At 38.0% G+C, this 22,847-nt stretch overlaps 1 protein-coding gene and 1 long non-coding RNA gene across 3 annotated transcripts in view; one reads left to right on the top strand and one right to left on the bottom strand.

Annotated features, from left to right (window-relative positions):
• Positions 1-1,608, bottom strand: part of LOC105668687 (uncharacterized) — a 195,054-nt gene extending 193,446 nt beyond the window's left edge. Inside the window, exon 1 of one of the 2 annotated variants that reach the window (XR_010889508.1) lies at positions 400-1,608. This is a non-coding gene — a long non-coding RNA (uncharacterized lncRNA). The remainder of the gene's footprint in view (positions 1-399) is intronic. The other variant, XR_001100151.2, reaches the window with a different exon arrangement.
• The window catches only part of LOC105668682 (lachesin-like), a 123,711-nt gene that overhangs the window by 55,077 nt on the left and 45,787 nt on the right, over positions 1-22,847 (top strand). The gene's annotated exons all lie outside the window — the stretch shown is intronic.

A 22,847-nucleotide genomic window follows, 5' to 3' on the forward strand; every position in this document is an offset into this window, starting at 1 on the left:
GTCACGACCTGAATCGTGAGGTTAAAGCAGCAAAATATTTATTTATCATTCGTAAATTATAATTACGATAAGCTTACGTTGATTTTCGTACTTGTTTATTTTTATGGAAGTTTATTAGCTCCATATATATACTAAACAACTGTTTCCAAAAATTATAATATATTGTTATTATTTTTCACGTGTAAATTTTACAAATGATTGTAAAAGTTGTTCATCGCGGCTAGTTTTTAAATATTTTTTTTCACCACTTTAAACATACAAAAATTTTATCTGTTATTTTTATCAAAGTTTAACAAAAAGAAAAGAATATTTTTATCCCTCTACACATATCGGGGAAATTGTACACTGTGCAAAAAAAAAAAATTGAAAAGTAATCCGATACTAAAAGGTCACACTCACCACCACGGAACACCGTAGGTATGCAGCAGCCATCTCTCTCTCTCCCTCTCTTTCTCTCGATTAATCCGTTATAGTGATCTCTCGATGCACCACGATGTATTTATGATATATTCGCAATTTTCGATCACATTCGCGAATAATCACATTCACGAATAAAACTCACGAATAAAACTCACGAAATAATGCACACACGTTATAGGTTATGCCGACGAAACGCAATCGGCGCGATACGCATTTGATTGCAATTGAACGGATTAATTGACACACTCGCCCGTAGAATTATTCGGCACTCCCGATTTCTGTCATGCACGATACGCTTGCGACTGGCGAGAATTCGAGAAGTTACGCACAATCGGCAATTGAAGTGGATACGAACCATTACACGAACATCAGTAAGTGAAATCAGCTGTTCCGCTAATATATCATGACCTCGTAGCCGCGGCGATCTATTGATGCCTCTTAATGCTTCTCCATTTCGGAAGCTAGATGGCATTCGGGACAATTATCGGACAAGCGAACGCGCGACATGGATCCTTTTGATGGACGCCTGTCCGATTGAATGCGAAGCAATAAATAGGTTATGAATATTGAGAGGAGCGCTAATTGCGGTCGCGTAAATAATATGTCGAAACGATCCTCCCTTGTTGACTTCAATTTTACTGATGTTCGTTCGCACGCGAAATTTGCGCAGATCAGGAAAACAGACGCGAAAACGGCACGGTAGTTGCGATTCAGTAACTATATTCGGCCGACTTGCAACGCGAACTGAATAGCGGCTTCGAGATTCGATGATATGCTCACGCCTAACTTCATTGTGCGCCTCATTTCACGCATTTACATGACTCTGAAATTCCTCACCGGCACACAACTTATTGAAATATTGATGAAATTATTGAAAATATAGATCTAATAAAAAAATGAGATTGTTTGAGTTTTTGCGAAATGCATATATTATAAAACGAATTGTTTCAAACTGATGAAATGAAAAGTAACGCATATAGGTTATGAATATTGAGTTATATGTTAATCGCAGTTGCGTGAATCAATATATTAAAATCAATATATGAAAACAATTGCCCATTGCTTAATTCGATATTTCTGATACCTGTTCGTTCGGGAAGTTTGCTCGAGACGATCTAAAAGACGTGAGAACACGAGACGATCGCGATTCAATCTATGCACCGAGACTTGAGACGCGAAATGAACAGCGTTGATTACGCGCTCCCAACTTCGTGCATTCGCGCGAATTACAAAAAATTCTTTAGTATAACGCGACTTCTTATTAAAATATTAATGAAAAAATTAAAGTATAAAATGGACCACACATCGTTGTTGAACTTTGTGTCGGTGAAAATTACGATTATCAAACTTATTCGTATTCAAAGTAAAACGATATCGAACAGGTCACCGCAAATCTTATACATACGTTCGCAATGGTATATGCAAAATAGATAGCAGTCGTTTGCTGCAGTCAGCTCTTCCAGACTATATCTAAAAATCGCAAAAATAATAGGATATTCCGAGATTGGAGTTATGTGTAGCGAGTTAAAATATTGGAAATACGGAAAATAATTTCAGGATATGATAAAATATATGAACGTTGAAACGCGATAGCTGAGCGGAAAGACAAATTCCGGATTACGAGAATCGAGTGCTTATCGATTTTTTGCCGCATAGAGATATTTAATTTCATCCACTGGCTACAAATATTAAAATTCCGATTTATTAAATTTGATAGCGTCAGCATTACGCAGATCTTATAAAATAAACAGTGTTTTAATTTTTCATAGAATACTTATTGTTATGCAATATCAATATTATCGGTCGCGTTGAAAAAATATGATTTTTTCAAAAGAATATTACGGACATGTGCATTTTCATTCCGAAAGTAATACTGTGCTTTAGACACGAAGTTGAATATTAACGAAGGTGGAAGTGAGATAGGTCAGATGACGTTTAAAATCACACCACCTGCTGAGCAACGGGGCGCCGACCCATTAATTTTAATGCTGGACTTGCAGAGAAGACCACGTTATACTCAGACGTACAAAGCACCCCTTGCGTTTTCCGCATAGGGATTTCCGTAAACAGAGTTTCTCGTGTTGAACTTATGGGGTAGAGAATTTGGAGTTTTTATTTAGTGAGAAAGTTTCACACCGGCGCTTGCCCTCCAACCCAAAGTAAGGAGAAATATTTGTCCGTCTAACTATACCATGAGGTGGCAGTGCATAAAATTCTCCCATCGGAACGGTCGCTATTTTCAAACTTTTTTACATTCTTCGATCAAATTGTCTCCCAGATAAAACAAGCAGAGATTTCGAGTGGCTTCTGAATTTATTAAAAGTATAAACATCGTGTTATTAATTTAGTGATAAGTTAATTTTATGGAATTAAAAGGTGTTTTATACGTGAATTAATTACTGTAAATTTTTAATTTAAATTTCTATTTCATAATTAAATACTTAAATTATTGTTTACACGCAAGTTTTGAAAATACGTTAAATTATGCATATATTACATATATTCATATAACATAGATGAGAGAAATACATGGAACATTATATACACTTGTTTGACAAAATACTCTTTAATAATTCTAAGCCCATAAAATTTGGCATCTATGTACATGTTTAATAGCTAAATATGCAAACATTTAAGATATTGATTTATTTAAATAAATTGTTCTTGTATTGTTTGTTAGTTCTTTTTTCTCCTCAATATTGTTAGTTTTTTTTATCTCCTCAGTACAGCGTATGTAAAGTTTCCAGTTGGTAAAACTTGCTTTCAAGCATGCCAAACGATGTATATAATAAAATGATTTATTTTAAATGTTTTTTATAGGATATTTTTCCTGTCAGACTTCAACTGATCTCATAAACCGGGCAATAAAGGGTCAAACTAATAAAAGAGATTTCTTGCATAAACAGCGCGAACGTGCTGGCAGGAAGACGCACGTAGGAAGTATACGCTATCCTTTCTCGCGCGTTTCTCACTCTCAATTTAAATTCACAGCTCGCACTATAACCGCGTGATTCTTGGTAAACCAACGCGAATGAGATACTGTCAGCAAGCAAGTAAGTAAGTAAGACGCGTATCTGTTACAGTATTAATCATAAAATGCAAAAATAGAAGATTCACCTAGAAATCATTTTGATTAAGCCACGAAATTAATTGAGTGAGAAATATTTAACGAACGTTCTTTGTCAAGCGGCATCTTTCGTACAATTTTTCTAGTAGAAACTAGAAAGCCGACGTCACGTAAAAATATAGGCCATATGCGATTTTAGTCACCGCTGCGAATAGAACCAGAGATCGGACGGGAAAGTGAAAAGGTGGAGTTATTTTATTTGATAAATGCATGGGAGTATCTGACAGCTGCTGCGAGAAGGCTGGTTCTCCTCTGCGCCGCTATCCTACTCGCTCTCCTTCGGGTTGCATCTCCCGATTCTATTTTCCAACTTCTGTAGGATGAGCGAGAGGGTAGGAAGCGGGTGTCGAGGATGGCTGGGTCGAACTCGCCACTTTGCCTCGGCTTAAAAGGACACCCAAGTTGGCGCAGTCGAAGCTTCTTTGGGATGTTGGGAACTTGCTAGTCGTCAGCAAGGACGGGAGGGGCTGTCGCTGATACTAATGTCCTTTGCTAACGAAGGAAGAATTAGTGCCTTTCGACGAGAGAGTTGTTGAAGGAGTAAAATTAGAGCGTCACAGATTCTTATTTAATGACGAAATAATAAAGAGCTTTTCTCTTACTTCCTTTTTCTTACGCGTGCACGTCAGCGGCTTGTATTCGTTATTTAACATTATCTTATGTTAATTTATATAACATTGTGTGAATCTCGCGGTTTCCCTTCACACCGCGGTTTGTCTTGCCAATATCGAATTTATATACATATATGGCAAATTTACTTATGCGCTCTGGTTTGAATTTGAAGTGTAACTTTGCTTGACTGGAAGTCTTGCGGGATCGGTAGATGGTGATCTCAAGTACGATTGCACTCCGTGCTACAGTCTCTGATCATTATATTACTCTGCGCGACGCAGAGCGGATTAACTGCATTCACAATTATCCAACTTCTACATTAACTATTATGTAGAAATCTAATTATCTTTAGATTTAAGAATACATAGTTTAATTCGCTGATCTTACATGGATGAAATTGTAATATAGTTTACGAAATGCGTTTTCTCGAGCAGATCTTCCAAAATAGTCACACTTTCCAAAGAGAAAATTAATGAAAAAAGGAATAGAAAAAATTGACACTCACTCGCCGACTTTCGAAAAGATTTTAATTGTATCAGTATTCTCAAGGAATCTTCAAAGGCTCTGCTTTTAAAGGCTAAAGAAATGCAATCACGATGTTAGTAAGCTCTTTGTACTGATACTACGCGTAGATTCTTCAAGAGAATACCAAGAAAATTTCTTATATGAATAGAGGTTGATCTCGCACAATTATTTAAAAAAAAATGCTCAATATGTTTCATGTTTCAAAAGCGTTATGCGAACGGTTGGAACCATTGGAATTTACTATTAGATAAAATATCTTGGCTATCTTCTGATTAAAAATTTTCTCAAAGACAATATATGCATATATATGCATATATATATATATATATTTATATTTATATAACTTTATCCCCAACTATTTCCAAACTAATCAGGGTGACAAAGTTGCCCAATTGAATCTGTCTCATTGAATCCTCCAGCAAAACACACCGAACGCCTTATTTCCCACGTCCGATCTCCCCAACGACGACTCTGGTTGTGATCCTCTTCTGAAAGCCAGGTAACTCTGTTTCCTCTAACCGAGAGGTCATGCCGCGTACCAGTGGAGCACTTCGGCAACGAACCAGCAATTGCCGGGATCGATATTTTGCGGTTCGGTTATATATCGAGTTAAAGACAGTCCCCCGCGGAGAAAGGCGACGACGACGGAGGCGTCGGCGGTGGTGGTGGTGTGGTGGTGTTGGTGGCGGTGGCGGTGGTGAAAGGGGGTGGAAGCTGCTGAAATTGAGATGCCTTATCTCGAGGATGAGAAAGGAGCTTCCGGATGGAGTGCAGTCGAAGTAAGGTCTCGCAAAAATCTCCCGGGGAATAAAAGGGGATACTGCTTGCGGGAACACCAAGCAGTTCCAGCGTTTCGAACCATTCCTGTCGTCCCGTGCTCGCGTACCCGAGATTCCACGTTTCCAACTAGAATTCCTTCACGTAGAAGTGGAAGTTGGTGAGTGAGCCGGGCGGACGTGCGCGATGCAAGTTACTGGTTTAGTCCGGTCCCCCCTTGGGTGACATTGTTACTGTTTTTGGATGATGTAACTTAGTCCTATCGCGGTGTTCCCGTTCTCCGCGTGCCTGGAAATTGACCATATACGTGGACGACAGAAGTCTGCTTCATTCAACAACAATCCATCTCTTGGCTAGTGAAGATAAATTTTATTTCATCTGATAATTTAGACGTTCTTGCTTTTTGTTGTCCCTCATCTCGATATATTCGGACGATTTAAGTGTTTCACGCATAAAAAGTTTTTATAAATAATTACAAACTGCAGTAAGTGCATTATTTTTATAGGTACGTTCACTTTTTAATAATTATCTAATAAATAACTTTTATGTGAATGTAAATATTATGTTCCGAAAATTAATGCAATTAAATTCTTTTTAAAGAAATGAGAAAGGACGTAATTAAAAAAAGCTCTGTGATAAAAATATTGCTATACAAAATTATTCTAACATTTTTTAAATAAAAATTTTGCAGTATGATTTTTACTTTTCGTCCGGCATTTAACGTTCATGTTCACGGTGCCTGGTTTCGATCATAGATTTCTGAACATGAAATCGAACTCCTACTGTCGCTGAATGTATACCATTTCTGCGATTTTTGACACCTGCGGTCGTTGTTATGTGAGCCCTTTAGGATGAAACATATTTCACGAGCCCATTCCACATGGCTTGGAATCGCCTTACTCCTTCAGAGAAATCGTAAAAGCGATACTGTTGTGACATTTCCGTTTCGCGCGTAAACGACGATTTCCAGACGATATGTGCCGCGCGGGTTCACGGATTATGCCGGAAAAAAATCGATGATGCAGCGGAAGAGCGCTATGAAATTATCTGGAACAATTTCCCCTAAGGATTCGTCGCACCACATCGCGCTCCGCGATCGTGCTCGTTAGACGCCGCACGGGACTGACCTTTATCCCCTGGCGAAAGATCCGGCTCCTATCTGGCGGCAGCGGGAGTTTCAGCATCTCCGCATAGATACCCCAAGGTAATGCCCCGAGTGGCGTTTCTCCACCCTACGATTCCCTATAAAAACAAATTGCTCTGAGCCGACGTATTTCTCCGTTTTCGCGAAGATTTACGAAGGTCGGCTGCGAGCGGTTTGTAAGGTAAGGGAGAGGAGGCGGCGGGCGCCGGCGTTACACAGCATCTCCTGCTGGTCACTTTTATATGTTGGATCGTTATTTTTACACGGCCAAGCGCTCTCGCCTCTTTGTTCAATCATTTACCGCCTCCGTCGGAACTGGTACGGTTCTCCAGATGATGTAGCACGGCGGAGCGGAGTGATGAAAGCGAGGGCTTGCAAGCCCCGAGGGCCTCGTCCTTCGTTCGTACTTAACAGCCTTCCGTCAGGCATGTCGTCTCGGCGCGAATGTCGATCCCACGTCGTCGTTGTTGTTGTTGTACGTTCCGATCGATTCGTAGACTTCGTGGACGATGTAAGTAGCCGCCCTTGTTGATTTAACATAAGAAAATACGATTTGTGAGAATATTTGAAGCTGTATATGTGTCTTAATGCGATTTATAGAGAATACGTACTATTCTGAAACTAAATGCGGAAAAAGAGAAACCACAGATTATCTCGAAACGTCTTATATAGTATATTTTTTTAATAAATAAATTGTTTAAATTACTAATTACGTAATTTTATATTAAAGTATATTGAATAACCATGCATTTTTATCGTTTGACATTTGCGTCGTGTTTTATTCGGAATGTATGAATTTTGATATTTGTTCATGCGAAATTGCTCTTGGCAAATCTATTTCTCGTTTAGAAATCCTTTTACTGCTTTGTGTATTCAGTTGCGCGATCTTAAAGATATATTTTCATTGCGTTATCTTTAAAATAGGAAACGTGTCTCTCGGACATAATAATATTTAATTTGCAAACTATTTCGCCTTTCACGCGGGATGAAAAGATGTAAAATATCAAGAAACCAATGAAAGGTAAAAAATCTAATTAGCACCTTAACTTTTCTCTAGCCACAGATTAATAAGTTTACTTAGGGTGATTACTTATATTATAAAGCGTTCAAAGAGAGTTCTTAAGAAGTTTCTGACCTTTCCGCGATAAATCAGGGAAAAAGCAAAAGAATAAAATACAGTGTGCATAGTATCGAAAAATGTGCGACAAAGTAAAACTGCTTCGCGTACGTTCTTTTCATTCTCGGGAAATTAATTTTTACGATCGTCCGCCGACGAAGAATGCTTACCCAAAATTATCGTACAAATTCGTCGAAATTGCGGAATTTGCGGGATGACGGGCGAAATCTTTCGCCCACTACCGGCACACTTTACGACTTACTAAAAGCGCGGTCAGATCCTGCGTGGATACGGTTGAGAGGATACATAATATGTAACGATCCATATATTCGCCGAAGCAGATTGGTGTTTTCCTCGTTAAAACTTGGGCGCGAGAGCCACTCCCACGGTACTAGGATAACTCGGAATGAAGGGAAGGGTTGAGGGGCAAAGACTGGACCGTGGTAGGCGGAGGCGAGAGAGATTGAGGAGAGCTATGTCCCGGCGTGGCCCCAGTTTGGCCGGAAATGATTCATACCCACGGGACCACTGAACCGGCTCTTTCGGCGGATTCCGCGAGATTCCCCGAACATTGGTACATTCGTTTCCTTTAATAAGACATCTGGGAAGGAGCCGACCTACGTTTTGTTACTAATATCTCACGCTGGCGGGAACGTTGCGGTTAACGAGGACGGAGGCAAGCTCCTTTTATGACTTTCGAGTTATGATTGGTATCACGCCGGCACCGCTAAGCGCTCGTAATTCCTACCGTACGATTTGTTGATGAAGGTATTCCGGCGGCGGGGAAAGTTGGAGAATAGCTGTCGTCGCGTATTCAGCGCTGACATTTATCCGCACAGCTCAGCACTGTAAGAAGAATGATATTATGAACGATGAACATCTTTATTCGGTATCTTCCATTTCTACTGCGAAAAATCAATCCCGAAGTGCAGTCAAAGAATGCCTGGGGGGGATCTGAGCTCGATTCTGCACGAAGCTCTGTACGGAAAGTCCAGAATAGAATTCAATTCTAATATCTCGCTGCAACCGCGAGAGATGCAACAGCGACGAATGTAGGAGGAATTTAAATAATGGCGTCGCAAACGCGTGTTGAATATTTGCCGAATGAACTTTGCCGGAAGAGCCGCGACACGAGTCAATATTTCGCAGCTTTCACGAATCCTTCCGGCAAATAACGATGGATTGCTTTTGGCCGATGGCAGGCCAACCAAAGCCCGGATACTTGCGCGTACGTCTCATTCCTTCCGGTTTCGAGTCGCGCACTCTCAGGCTCGCAGCTTCAACCTACGGGTGTAATATCGAAGGCGAAGGTACATACGACGTACCGTCTGATCCGTCTTTCTGAGCGCCGAGCTATTCGGGCATGGAGACAGCTCTAGCAGCGAGCTCCGCTGACTCCAAAGACGAGGGATAGGGCGCGTTCAAGCATGTATAATGTCGAGAGCGTTTCCGTAATAGTACCGACGAGCCGTATCGAGGATTGCGATTCGTGACCAGGAATTGCTGCTCAAAGATTCCTCTTTCGCGGGTTTCGATGTATCGCACGCAACATCCTTGCATATCAGTTGTATATGAACCTTGAAGCTTTAGGGAAGACGCAGTTGTGCAATATTCCTTTAAAATGTCTGTCCTGCATCACATTTTTTTTATTTATTACGAATCAAATACCGTCGTTCTGTCTCAGCGGACTACGACGCGATCGCGTTTGCGCGCAAATAAAAGTGACGGCGCCACGGCATCGCCGTTGAAAATTCGAATGAAGCGTCGTCACGGAAGACGCGGAAGATCGCTCGTGAAATTTCTGCCGAAGGTCGAAACTTTGGTATCAACCGGACTGGTTGCTCTCTCCCTCTCTCTCTCTCTCTCTCTCTCTTCTATATACATTTCCTTGCAAGTTACACACTTGCGCGGGCGCTTACATTTCCGCGCAAGGTATACATACGGAGTATACATATCCCGAAACGAGACTCCGTGCGTTCACGTACACCTGGCTACCCTATGAGATTCTGACGGGTAAACGCGCGACGTGGTTGCCGATCAGGGCTCCCTTAATTTCGCGGATGTAATATCACCCATAATATCGGACTTAATGCTAGTTTCAGACTTCGTGAGTTCGAAGATTACCGCGAATCATTTCGGTAGAATTTCTCAGTCCTCATATTACCTGCCTTTGACGCTCGTTCGCTCGCTGTCGCGCCGTTCGCCTCTATGCACTTTGTGCATCGGCGCGACTTCCATGCGTCTGCATACTGAAAATCGTCTGGGCTGAGAGATCTCTGCAAAGTAATTGGCTGGCAGTTAACCCGTGCGACTGATACTCGTTTGACCAATCTTTTGAATCATTGAGGCAGATGCCGATATAGGTATCGATGGTATGTCGTTAACGACTTTTACGTCGTATAGTTTATTAGCGAAAAGCAATTTCGACAATTTTATTTTTCTTAGAATCCTCTTTTATTCCCTCGGCTTTTATTTCTTGTTTAGAGAAACCGTCTCTTTTTACAAATTTCCGAATAATTATTATTCGCGTGTCATTTTCACTTAAAGTAAGTGCAGCGTTCTTTTTCACGATGCAAAATACAGAAATTAAATAAAAAAATTCTTTTTATCTGGATTTGCCGTTATAATGGATTCTTTTGTGTTAGACTTTGTGCATTCAGTCGTGAGACATTCAACGACGATTCTAGGTATTCAACAAACGAATGCCGTTATATAATTGGACAGGGATTAATTAATCCTTTCATTCTGGCCGAATGGTTCATTGTAATTTAAATAATAAAAAATCCTCCAATATTTATGTTTTTTTAAAAATATAATTTAATTACACCATAATTAATATGACTTCATGCTAAGAGCATAAATGTAACAATAACTTCGACTTTTATTATTTTTTAAAATGATGATTTCATTTGTCAATTGTAATACATAGGCTGCGTTCGGGGAGCGCGCTATCAGCGCTATTGTGTCATTCTATCCTTGTTTTATGTCTAATGAACGATAAACATAGAATGATGCGATAGCGCTGATAGCGCGCTCCGAACGCAGCCATAATATATATTGCATAATTTTAAAACAATAAGTGTGAGATATTGTTAGAACAATGAACTTGGAATTATATAATTGCGTGAAAGAATAATAATGAATGTGTGTACACTATTCGTAGATTGTGTGTACTCATGCATACGTTTTACGGGTCGATGTATGCTAGATACCAGCTCTTTCAGCTGCGTTGCAAGGGAATTCACCATGTAATTGAACAGAGGTTAATTGATGCGGCCTTTTAGTCGTTTGATGAATGTTACGGCTATTATCAATGGCATTTGATCCATTTCGCCGATTACGCACTTAACTAGAACGAATTTCTCTATGTCCGTATGTCTATGAAGGGAGATAACATTATCAGCTATTGCGTCCTCTATTCACATTGTAAGCAAAATATTATTCAGCTTTGTGTCTGAATTACTGTAATATTGTTCGCCTTACACGCGTACAGTAATTATAGATTTAACGTTATAAATACGTTTGTTATAAAAGTAGTGAATAACAAGATGAAAATCGTTTAGCTTTCTCGAAACATTATTATTTGTTACATTCACTCTGCGTACGTCATTAAAGCCGAAAATTTCTTTGTTGATAAGCAATTGAGACATACTTCAATTTCAGATTAGCTAACAGCTATTTTTCATTAGATGAATCTTTAAGACGCGGATAAAACGAGATTGCGAAGATTGAAAATAGCTAACTATTGAGAGACGATAAATTAAATTGGCTCGAAATCTGCCTTACTTAGCTACGCCAGCGGGCAGAGCTGCGAGATAAGGAATTTCTATCGTGATTTGCATTTTACAGTGGTACAGATCGGCTGGATAAGAGCTCCAACTTGCAATATCGCAGTATCAGCCGCCAGATGTCTGGCTATTCGAAACACGCGGGTTATCGAGTACGGGGAATCTTTTTATTAAACCTCATTCAACCATACTTATTCAGCGACAATTATTTTATATCTCGAAATCTTTTTGATATCACTTGACACCATAATTATTTTATACTACAATTTACAAGATTCATTTTATATCAAATGTGTTTCAGATGTATTTCAGTTATATCATAATTTGCAAAAAAATAACGATTCCTATAGATTTAACGCTGATATAATAACATTTTTTTTCATAATATATATCCGGTAACATAAATAACTCGCACGAAGGCCAAAGAATTTTTCTTATTTCAACCTCGTATAGAATTTCTCAGCAGGAAGCGCTGATTTAATATTTTTTAACATCCCGTTCCTAAAGCAAAGGATTCGGGCAGAAATGGAATTTTTATCAAGTCGATATCGATACACCATAGATCAAGGTGTATTACGATTTCTACCTTGCGCCAGAACTGATCAGCCGGATAAGATCTCCGGCTGCAATATCGCCCGCGGCGAACGCCTGCAATGGCGACTGCATCCGGCTAGAACTGAAGGGCCTGGTACGCGCAGAGATCGGGTGGTAGTGCAAAACGTAAGGCCGTCACGTCTCGGCTTTGACCCGAGCCAGCTCTTCTAGTCTGAACACACGTTCTCGCTTTATGACACCTGTTTGCTGGCGTTGCTTCTCGCGCCCGGCCGCCCTTTTCCCTGCGACCCCTGTCCTTTTACTGCGTCCGCTGTGTCGACACCGCTACTCACACTGCACGCGCAATATGTTCGTCAAGTCGATACGTTCCCGTTGCTTTCGGCACGTCGAGATCGTACGGAGAAATATTGAGACGCGAGCAGTTCCATTTCCCTTTTCTATAAGCGTTCTTATGTAACGTACAATGTTGTTCGGTTGAAAAACAGTATTCGCGCATGGCTGTATGCGGCAGTCTAACAATCTCTGCGGAGAAGTATGCAATTGTATTGACGAAATTTTTTAACTGGCTGTGTATCGATTACACGTATTCGCTTTGAAACGTTTTCGCGGTCGATACTCATCGGTATGCCAACTATATCCATTGGTATATTGCGTTAGCTATTTTGATACTCAAAGGGCCGATTGGGTGGCGAATTCCGATAGTTCTGCGGCGATGTGCATTTTTGTCGACTTCTACTTTCTATGCTCTAGACTTTGATGTTCCAAGTGAATGGATTTTTCTTGAATTTTTAAATTTCCTTTATGGACTTCGCCATTCTATAAAGTGTCGGCTTCTTGTCTATTCCAAGTCGTTCCTATTTGAATTTAAACATTGTCGACATCCGTTTTCATTCACATCGTTAACATTCTTGTCATACGTGTTAAAATTATATATCAGACATTCAGTTGTAAAAAAAAATTAACACTAACAACAATTTTCATATTTTTAAATAAACATTTATAATGTAATGTATAAAATAATCAATCTATATTTTATATTAAGTATATTTTTTATATATTATATATTTTACGTTATCAGTTTTCGAGAAAGAAATTCTCCTTCTCGTTTACTGAAGATATACAATCAGATATTTCTATCGATTTGCTTCCGCTTTTAAAGGCGAGCAGCCCATTTACAATATGAAACTATTTTGTTATACCTCACATTGCTTAGAAGGGCACAGCGTTTCCATTTCGAGTCTTCAGGTACAAGATATAGATTCTTTCTTACTCGTTTGAGCCTTCTTCTGTTCTATCTCTTTGGTTGTATCAAGAAGACCGGATTGGACTGCTGCACTTCCGCAGATTGAAAAGTGTATCCAGTAATTTTTCGAGCTTCAAGCGCTATCCAACTACATTTGATTTATTGAAGAAGGAAAATCTTACATATTTTTATCATATAATATATTTATGTAAAGAGATCAACTAATTTTTTTTTAAAGGATTTATTAAGTGCTTACTAAGATAAAATTTTTTTTAAAGAAACGGTAGAAAATTTTTATAAAGCTAAAGACATTTGACGAAAGAACTTTGATATTATTGAGACATTTTACTTTTTTTCATATAAATATCTATGGAACACGAAGCAAGAGATCTATTTTTGTCACACGTTGCTGCGTGAATTTTTGTTTTGGTTATCTGGCGCGCGCACACTATTTATGAATGAATCCAGCGCACACATGAATAAACGTGTAAGTATGGCGCGCGTAAACGGTTACGTATCTATTACGCTACCATGTCCAGCTGATCAGCTGATCAGCAGTAGTAGGTCAAGCGACTGCATTGTCGACTTTGCCTTAGATCGGAATCATTTCGAATATAATCGTCTACGTGGATCTACGTAAACATCGATATTTTTACGCAGAAAAATCGTAGCAAATTAAAGAGTTCCATTTAGAAACCGACATTCTGGTACTTCTGATAAATTCAAAGCTAAATGAATGACATTTTAGTAATTTAATTTACTTGCGAAATAAATGAACCGTTAATTAATTGCAAAAATAAAATTAACTTTTTCGGCACTGTCGGCCGGTGCGCTAAATTCGTAGATAGGACGGCATATATATGTATAATATACGTGGCCGTAACTTTTTTAGATAATATATATGTATATAAAGTTTTTTCTGAACGGTAGGTATAATATATACGCTCACCGGAAAGGATTAATAAAATAATAATATCTAAGTTGTTGAATATTTGATACGTTGAAACATTTTCGCTGGCTTCCTCATTTATTACGTATGTAATTAATTAATCGTTGTCAAAGGCAGGCGTCTAGGCAAGCATCTTTGAAAATCGTATGAATCTGTAGTTACCATTACCGAGTATAAACCCGAGCTTCTCGTTCTACTCGGCACAAGATTTACAGGGCAAAGCATCAAGAATAGAGGGGCGTTACGCACGGAAAAGTGGCTTGCTACTGTAAGGCAGTGACACACGACAAATTGTCTGGCGTTTCGACAGGAATCTAAAGGCAGATTTATTGCTCGCCAGTGTAAAGGCACTCGCGAAGGCTGTACCTACATCGCACCGCGTCACAATCCACGATGCCCCGCCCCGCATATCCATCTTCGCGTCTGTGAATATTCAATCGGTGTGATTCAAATATTTGGCGACGTTAAACAAGCGCCTCCGTGAAGAAACATAAACTAATAAGAATGTCCTATTTTCGCGAAGCAGTTTCGAGCTCGGAAAAATTGTACGGCAGCTCGGGGAGCGCGCGCGCGCTTTTCGCGTCTCTTAAACATTTCTATATTATAAAACTATTAACCGAGAATGGAGAAAAGTATTTTTAGCAGGAAATACCGTATAATTGAGAGTGAGCGTGGCCTCGATGTGAGCTGGCGCTTGCTCTCTGGTTACCGGATACTGAATAGAGACGGAAAAGTAACAGTAGTCTCCGGGGGACGATGGTTAAAGGAGGCTTTAGTGGGCTGTTGGCCCGGTCTGATATTCCGCGCGTTGTGGATTACGACCGGTAATAACATTCCTAGGACGATCTCGAGGATATAGAAAGCGATCTGAAGCAAGATCAACCTGGAGCAGGATACCGGGAATGGCTGTTGGTGGGAAGCATGTTGATTTCCGCCGGTGGTCCAGTTCTACGAATTTCAGACGGTTTACTTTCATGATGGTTTCAACTATTTTCTGGTATATCACAATCATATGAAATATAATTGGATAACTGCACATAGAATCACTCGGCCGGAAAACTTGATTATTAAATTTTGCATGACGGAATCGCGAAGAGAGTTTTTTTCCCAAACTGTACGACTGGCATTAACTCGGAACAAAACGAAGCCTGAATAACAAGTAATGTTTATAAATTCGGTATCTCGAATCAAACGAATCGAACAAAAAGTTTCCGAGCGATCACTGGCGAAGCTCTCTACACGGACGTACGTATACATACGCTTGCACGAGCGCAAAAAAAAAAAGGGAAATCGTGCCTCGTAGAATTCAAATCTCCGGTAAATACTCGGCTCTGTATGAAGCAACACAAATGCAGTTTAGTGCGCCGCGACAAAGATAGATCATCTTGCGCCCGGAGGCCGGTTCATCGATCTGCAGACTGTGTACTTTCCATCTCTCGGCTACGCCCGAGAAGAAAAGTGGCCGCTGAAAGACGCGTCGTCTTGCTCGAGCGGCATACACTCGATGAATATACCACTTTCTTACTCGAATGGCAAGGAAAAACTGCGTCTGCGAAAGCGCATGTTGATGCACCACGTAACTTGCAGGCTTCTCGACAAGTCATTGATTGAAGATGGCGCGGTGTCGATCGTCTCGCGACAAACTATCGGATTCTGTAGATTATATTTCTCTCTACATTTTTTCTATACCGCATATTTTCTATGCGGTATAGAAAAAATATCGTCGACTAATAAAAGAATTTCTCATTGAGAGACTGTATCTTGAGTGTTATTTTTCTTCAATTTGAGAGTAAAAGTTTTCACCTTCCCAAAAAGCGCTACGCTACCAACTCTTGCGAATTATAATTTCTGGTTACCTCGCGCTATTTCACTTATCTCAATGTCAAAAAAGACTTAAATAAAAACATAATGCAGAGTATTTAAAGCCGCGTTCTGGCTGGAAGTTCGCTTGATTGAACATCAAGATTCTTTTACTCGATTAGAATTCAGTGAGACGTAAGGATGGAAAAATTGCATTCCTTTCATAAAGAAATTCTCAATCTTGTTACGTCGAAGTAATCTATTGATAGAGATTGATGCATTCTATCGCGTGTAAGATAAAAAATTGCAATAATACTACTTTTACTTATTAAGAAATAATTTTTCGGATGAATTTTTTTCATATTGTTTTACGCGCGCGCGCGCGCGAAGATACTAAATTTTGATCTTTCAAAATATTTATTTAAAAAGCAGAGCAGCTTTCAAGTTCAATTCTATAAGGTAATTAATTAAATCCTGTAGGGTAGGAAAATTATACAATATTCAGCTTTATATAATGGATTTACTCTAATCTCATCCAAACGACGTTTACCTGTCGTTCACAAACGCCGAAAGGATTTTCCGTATATAAACCCGTATTGGTACCTTTGATGTGCATTTAAGCTTTGACTCCTGCAGTTGCATTTCTAGTCCTTTAATCAACGCTTCTCAAGGATTAATAAACCGTGCAACATAGTAATGACATTTGATATTAAACATTATATTATTTGAATCATAATATTTCTATTAATATTTCTATAATATACTTTTTTTAAGAGCATATACTATATAAGAGAATTATTAAACATAAATATAGTAATTAATAATCAAATTATTTAAAGTAATTGACAGCCAATTAATGGTATGAACAATGCAGAAAAGACATTATCTTATTCAGTTTACTTTGTTGTTTTTTGTCGTAAAAAGTGTCATTATTATATTAGATTAAGATATTGTTAAATAATTTTTTCCGAGTCAAGATTGTTAAAATTCTAATACAATTTTCACAAAATATAACAAAGGAAGGATAATCTAAAGGAATCATATAAATTTCAGACTTTACATTGTTGTAATAAATTTGGGAAACATATCGCATGTAAAATTTGTAATGTATGGATTTGATAAAGCGCGTAATGCCACGCAACGCCTAGAGCAATAATTAAAATACAAAATCAGTTGAGGTCGCCGAGAGTTAGCGGAAAATAACACGCCTAATTACATTTGTGTCTGTGGATTTGTGAAATAATTCACGATTAATGCCATCTCGCGTAGCTTTAATATCAGATATTTCACATATTTTTTAATATTACGCGGTCGGCTAGTATTACTCGCTTCCACCCGAATACGGATTTATTCGATACGCGGAAAATGTCTGTTATTCCAAAAGCGGAAAACAGCGGATCATCGATTAGTCGGATTAGCACGTTTGTTATAGGATCGCGTAAATCCATCACGCGCTGTGTTATCCTGTATACGGGTTCACGTATCGGATGAATGGATTATCCATCCGATTCGTTGCAGGGCGAGAACGGATTACATTCCATATTTACATTGGAAGCGGGACGGCAAAATTATCTGACTAGTGTCATTTACAAACATTTCAACGTAAGGGTATGCATCGCTGAATATCATTACATTACACGCGTGTGTACTATACACTGTACTAACAAGAAATAAGCTGACCAAAACCGATACACTCTGGAATCGCCACACGTGTGCGACATAGCCGCATGTGTCGACAAAATATGGCAAGCGAGCATGTGTTAAATGCGGACGACGCTTTAAAATGAGATAAAAATATTAATTTGGAAAATTATATAAAAGAGACATTATTTTCATTTGCAGTTGGAAATATGATTGATATGCAGAAATCTAGGCCAAATTGTATTTAAAAGATCAATAACAAAACTGTTTACTTCCTAAAAAAAATAATATAGAGTTGCAATAATATAGAGTTTCAGTACGTTTAATGTAATACGAGATCGAATTGGCGGTGAATTTCATTCAAAGTTCATCTGATGGACTTGGTAATGGTTGGAAGACGCAGCAGATGGACGAACACGGTCGCGCGTAATGCGTTCCGTTTGTTTGTTCGCGTCGAGGAAGGATAAAAACTGATTGTGAGAAGCTTCACCAGCAGCAACTTCATTTGGTAAATAGAACTGACATTTTTACGCGTTGTCAAAAGTTCTATTTTTGGAGATATTGTACTATTTTACATAACAATTTATAGCATTTGAAAATTTTGATAGTATAAATTAATTCGATGAAAGCTTATTGCATTTTAGAAGATTGTGAATGCTTATTACGTAAAATTAAAAATAAGCTGTATAAAGACGGAACTGTTGTTTAATATAATATTTTCGATTTATTCTTACTTTTCTTTTTTAGAATGATAGTATCAAGTGATAAATATCGTGTTATAAAATTTGCCTCGATAAATATCGCGGTAAGTATGAATTAATTTCATTATTGTACAAAAGGATCGTTTTCCTCGGAAACTAAATTTTAGCATGACCGAACGAAATTTCCAACTCGGCTTGATATGTAAATGAACTATTGTGATTGTTATTCCTGTTATAATTCTATACGGAGCTGATAACTCCGCGAACATTTTACGAAAATGAGGTTTGCTCGATTCTCGTGTTCTAAATTTCCTTAAGATTCTTTAAAAGTAATGATCAAATATGCTGATAAAAACTCGGACATTTTTTAATGTTACAATCGCTCTGATTTGACGAATTTTTATGGAACAAATATTTTTCGATCATGGACGGATTTTTCTTCTCATAGATGAATTGTTTTGGAAGTTATAAAATTCCGGTTCTCGGTTCGCAAATTTATGTATTATTCCATTTTCATTGTATTTTTTAAGTCCACACTTTTATCACTATGTGTAATATAAATCTGTGACGTGAATCAATGCGATCATAAATCTGTCGCAAAGTTTAGAAATTGCGAATTTTTCGACGAGATTTTAGTCAGCCGAATTTATTGAGCAACATTGTGACAAATTTTACTGTGAAAAATTTTGTGGCATGTATCTTACGAGAATTATTAACCATTTATGGAAACCATTAATGATAACCGATATAAATTCACATAAAAATGAAAAAAATCTATATTTTTTGCACAAAATGTGTAATTTATTAAAGCCTTGAAAAGGAGTATATTATCGCTAGTTAACACATTTTCCCTTTTTTTTTTTAAATTTAATCGAGGTTTACGTGATTGCGGAAAATTTGATTAAAGAGAGTCGATTGGCGTTAACAGCAAATATTCGAACAAGCCGTAAAAGCTGTGCTTGTGTTTGCTTTAATTAACGTGGGTAATCCACGATGCTGTTAGTTTTATATCGCGGATAATGCACGATAAATCAATTACCAAATTAGGGGATTATCGCGCGCGCGCGCGTGATAGCGGCCGCCATCGTTGCAACATGCTGCTCTAATTTACACGCGTTAATACTCAGGACATTTGCGATTAAACAAACTGTTAATTGATGCCCATAAAATATTTTCTTCAGGCATCTTTTGTACCTGTATTATTTATAAAAAATACTTTTTGTTTCTATACTTGTGTTTTTTTTTAAATTAAATTTTTACAATTTATATATAGGTATACATGTGGATTATTTAAAATGTCGTTGAAATAAGATATCAAAATAGTAAAATTTTGGAAAATTGCCAAGTAAATTTTTTTGAAACAGAAAAACTATAATTACTTTAGATAAACATGTATTTTATATCTTAATTGTACAAAATGTATGAAAAAGTTTTTCGCAAGATAGGTGTTGCGTTTGCTGATAACAAAACATACGCGTTTCCATAAAAATAGTGTGTCAATAAGAAAAATCAATGAATTGAAGTATGATTGGTTGTCACATCTACCTTATTCGCTTGATTTAGCTCTGTCTGACTTTTATCTCTTCTCATGGATGAAAAACTTCCTTTCTAGAAAGAAATTTTTGTCAGATGAAGTGAAAGAAACAGTTGATAGATATTTCACAGGTCTTGACGGAATCGAAGTTTTATAAGAGTACAATAATTTTTTTTGTTCTAAATGTTTGATCTAAATACATTGATATTTATTTTTTATTATAAAAAAAGTTGAAAAATAAAAATAATTTTGAAAATATATAAACCGTTTTTCTATTTCATTTCAAGAAATGTTCAAAGAATTTATATATATAGTAAAAAGTGATTAAATTCATAAAATATCACGAGACATTTATTCGTATTTATTTACTATCTCGGCATTGCAACGAAATGCATTGCACTGAAGTTTCAAGGAACATTAAACTCTCAAACTGTTTTCTGATTTAATCCATCTTAAACATTTTCATCTCCACAAATAAAAAAAGCTGTACGGCCCTTTTCTAAGGGTAATCTACGACACACGCGGCACTGAAATCGTCGGTGCGTATTCAAATCTTCAATGGGATCAGCAACGGATTGCATTAGGTAGTCAAACGAATTTTCCTTCTTGGAATTCTTACGGATGGCGTTTAACGTTATTAAGACTCGCTCGATAACTTAAAGGGGCATCTCCGAGTCCGAAACATGCCCGTCGTCGTTGAGAAATCGCATGATATTGCGACGCAATGGAATTTTTCATTAAATAGTCGAGTTTCCGCTAACTACTAAAATAGCATCAGTGGGGATACAATCTCTCGGTGTATTTAATTACAATTTGTGAAGAAAAGAAGGCACGGAGCTCTAATTAAAATTGAGCTGATCATTTGTTTCAAAGTGTCCATTTTAATCGACGGTATAACATAGAATATTTTGTTTAAATTCAATCATTGCGCTCGTTAACATGTCGTAAAATCAATATGACATATATTCATAATACAGCCTGTAAATAAAGAGTTAATTATTGTAGTAATTAAATGCTAAATTTGACATACGCTCGGCGGAGGCAATTTGTATAATGAATTTTCCTGTAATAATAATAGTATCATTAAATTTAACTGAATATTGAAATTAATCTTTTCTAAACAATCATAACCTGTGGTTCAGGAAGTAATATAGATGCAAAATATCCAAAGCAAATATAACGCGCGGTAATATGAAAGCTAGTAGAGATTTCTGTATAACAATGACACACACAATGGAGGGAAAGCAAAGGTTAATTAATTAAGTGAATATGTAGGATAAGTGAATGGCTTGCAACACATTTCGCAGTGTGCAGGAACGGTTTACGCGGTATTTACCGGTGACACTCAAAGGGCCGCGGCGCTACTTAAAGCGAGGGGGTATTACTAGAATACGGTTTAACGAGCCACTTTGGATAACCCACTTCGACTGGCACACGAGGGAGGTATCATTAGCCAGCACGTATTCCACATTCGGCAAGTTCTCAAATGGCATAGTCGAATATTACGAGTAACGGGCGATAGAGCTCAGGAAACCACGTGACGCCAGTATTTCTGAGGCGAACGAGAATAACGGAATATTAGAGTTATAATCCGCGCGAGATGTATTATGAACTGTAATGTAAACTAAAATGCCCGGTGTACGCTGGGATGTTGCATTCGCGCAATGGTTGTCACACGCAAATTGATTTTTCTGTATATTCGGCGTGTTGGCATGAAAGGGAAGGAAGCGTTGCAAAATTTACCGTTCACCTGTTTGCGAATGTTTCGTTCGGAGATATGTGCGCGCTTTGAAAAAAAACATTAGCGCATTTTAAATATGGTTAATGTTGCGGATAATATCTTATATATATAATGCCCTTCGAAGTAGAAGATTAAATTCGGGCAACGTTAGCCACACGATGAAGTTTAACGGATAGTCCGCAGTATGGTGTACGCGTATTTGGTGGATTGATAGTTTGTCGGATAACCGTAGACATCGCCTAGCCAGGTGTCGATTAATCCGGATACCTGTCAAATCAAGATATGCAGAGCGTAACACGCCCGATACGCGTGTAACTAGTGGGAAGCGTTGCGAAATTTGACTCCTTTGTAGTCGGATTATATCCGCATGATCGAAGATAATCAATGAGATATACGAATCCGGTTTCGATGGCGTACAAAGTCAACAGTTTGAGCTTAATGACACGAATAATTTTATAATGTTATTTCATTGCGAATTAAACGCATTTCAAAATTTGTCATATTCCATTTATATCTAATAATATGCAATTTGTGAGAAATTGAGATGCGAATATGATTTATATATGTGTTCAATGTGTCAACTTTTCTCATTATTCTTCTTCGTGCACGGCAAATACGGTATGTTACTTCTTAAGAATAATAGCACCAAATATTTGATTGACTATCAACGATCGTTGATATTTAGCAGCGCTCTAATTGGGACACCATTTCAACGTACAAATTTGATTTGACTCATTCATCTAATTAACCTTTCGGTTCGACCAGCGGAGTTCGTAGCTCTTACGACGAAACTTCTCGAATAGCACTTCTGTCTCTTTCCCTGCGATTTGGTAATTCTGGCATCTCTCCGTCGAGTGGTTCATTAGCAGCGACTCGGCTTATGGAGAAACACTCTTGCTTACATTAAGGATTATTTTTAGTGAGAGCAGACTTATCCCTTTTAAAAATCTACGTGGTACATGCCAGGACGAGCTCGGCGCTCGGAGACCGGGAGTTAATGGGATAAGTGTCCTTAAAGCGTCATATAAAAAGGAGCTACTGAGAATTAAATGCAGCTTATCAATATGAAATTACATCATAGGTGCAAAAAAACTTTAGGCGGTCTAATGCATTGATATAACGGGCTCTATGAAACTGACATTTTTTTAGATTTATCAAAATAAAAAAAAATTG

The sequence above is a fragment of the Linepithema humile genome, chromosome 3, assembly GCF_040581485.1.
Source record: "Linepithema humile isolate Giens D197 chromosome 3, Lhum_UNIL_v1.0, whole genome shotgun sequence".
Lineage (NCBI taxonomy): Eukaryota > Metazoa > Arthropoda > Insecta > Hymenoptera > Formicidae > Linepithema > Linepithema humile.